At 49.5% G+C, this 2093-nt stretch overlaps 1 pseudogene; it reads left to right on the forward strand.

Moving 5' to 3' along the window:
* Positions 1–379: 379 nt before the first annotated feature.
* Positions 380–961, forward strand: LOC119086688 (annotated as a pseudogene).
* Positions 962–2093: the final 1132 nt, after the last annotated feature.

Consider the following 2093-nt stretch of genomic DNA (forward strand, 5'->3'; position numbering starts at 1 on the left):
AGGGCCATGATAACTTGAATACTGAGGAACAACCTTCCTAGAATTAGAGGTAATAGTTATGGAACCAAACTGGCCAAGAGAAAAACTTCCAAGACTTGCTCAAATATTCCAAATATAAGTAAGACAGTTCACAGAGTACAAATAATGAGAATGCAGGGGAAACACATTCGAGTTTTTAAAAACGTATAAGCGAACTCCACCCAGCGATACTATGGATCTTTATCTTGCTTCAACCGTGTTTGGTTAAAGCAGACCTAGCCACTCTGTTAGCTTCTGACTTCCAGTTTCCAGTCACAGCCTCCTGGACCATCTCCTTGCCTTTTGGCTCTCCTAGGACCAGCCAGCTTTTTGGTGGTTAGCTCCACGCTGCTGATCAGCCATGGCCTCCCAGATTCGCCAGAATTATTCCACTGAAGTGGATCCACTGAAGTGGAAGCTGCCACCAACCGCCTGGTCACCTTGCACCTGCAGCTCCCCCCCCACCTCACTCTGGGTTTTGGAGGGCACTTCTTCCAGGAATGGACTGAGAAGCGCGAGCGAGGGTGCTGAGCCAGAAAGGGGAGTGAATGCTCTTCCAGGGGGTGCAGGAGCCATCTCAGAATGAGTGGGGTAAAATTCAGGAAGGCATAGAAGCTGCCTTGGCCCGAGACAAGAACCGGAACTAGGCCCTCCTGCATCTTCACACCCTGGCTTCTTGGCCGCACAGACCCTCATCTCTGTGACTTCCTGGAGAAGCACTTCCTGGATGAGGAGGAGCTCATCAAGAAGATGAGCGGCTATCCGACCGACTTCAGCAGGCTGACAGGGCCAGTCATTGCAGATTGGTGTGGCCCAGCCATCTCTGGGTAGCTCCTCCAGCTCAGGCATGACTACAAGGTCTGCTGGCCTTCCAAGAGCTCCCGCCTCTGCTCTGCAAGCAGCCTCAGGACTGAACATCTCCAGGCACTATGCAGCGTTGTAACCATCCCAGAGCCCACCAAAGCCTTGGACAAGTAAACACAATGCTTTTTGAAACAGAAAAAAAAAAGTATAATTTTGGCTCAGGTATGGAGGCCCACAGATTTAATCCCAGCACTTGGGAGGCAGAGACAGACAGATCTCTGAGTTCAAAGGCCAATCTGGTCAACAGGGCAAGTTCCAGACCAGTCAGTACTGAGTTCTTACTTCAGACAAACAAAAAAAGGTGTATACATTTGGTTGTCCGAAATGCTTGTTTCTTTCATCGATATCACTTCAAAATCAGATCCGGGGCTGCAAAGACGGCTCCGTGGTGGTGAGGAGCACACACCACTTTTGCCGCTGCTGTTCCTTTGTTTGAACGTGTGTGAGTGTTTTGCCTCAATGGGTGTCTGGTGCCTTCAGAGGCCTGAAGAAGGTGTCGGACTCCCGGGAACTGGAGTCACACAAAGTTGTGAGCTGCCATGTAGGCTCTGGGGATTGAACTCAGTCCTCTGGAACAGAAGCCAGTGTTACTAATCACCGAGACACCTCTCCAGCCCCACACACTGCTCTTGCAGAAGACCCTAGTTTGATTCCCAGCAGCCATGGCAGGTGGCTCCCAACCACCTGGAACTCCAGCTCCAAGGGATCTCTGAGGGCACACATGTGTACACACACACAATTAAAAGTAATAAAATACATCTTTCAAAATTAAAAAAAAAAACCTCATCTGGGTGTGGTGGTGGTGGTGGTGGTGGTGGTGGTGGTGGTGCACACTTTTAATCCCAGCACTCAGGAGGCAGAGCCAGGCAGATCTTTGTGAGTTCGAGGCCAGCCTGGGCTACAGAGTGAGTTCCAGGATAGCCAGGGCTACACAGAGAGACCCTGTCTCAAAAAACCAAAAATGAAAAAAAAAATCAGATCCAGAGCATAGTGACTAGCAAGTGCCACCAGGACAACTGTGGAGAAAAGTTCTCAAAAGGAAATGGTACCTTCAACTGCACCTAATGCCAGGCTGATTAACTGATTAGAACTTCAGTGACTGTGGAGAGGTTCGATGTTCTCAATCCAGAGCCTAATCACAATTGCTCTTGCTCTGGCTTTAGCCCCTAAATAGCCATTCCTTGCCCACCTCTGTGTCTAACCTAACATCC

Source organism: Peromyscus leucopus, chromosome X (genome assembly GCF_004664715.2).
Source record: "Peromyscus leucopus breed LL Stock chromosome X, UCI_PerLeu_2.1, whole genome shotgun sequence".
Lineage (NCBI taxonomy): Eukaryota > Metazoa > Chordata > Mammalia > Rodentia > Cricetidae > Peromyscus > Peromyscus leucopus.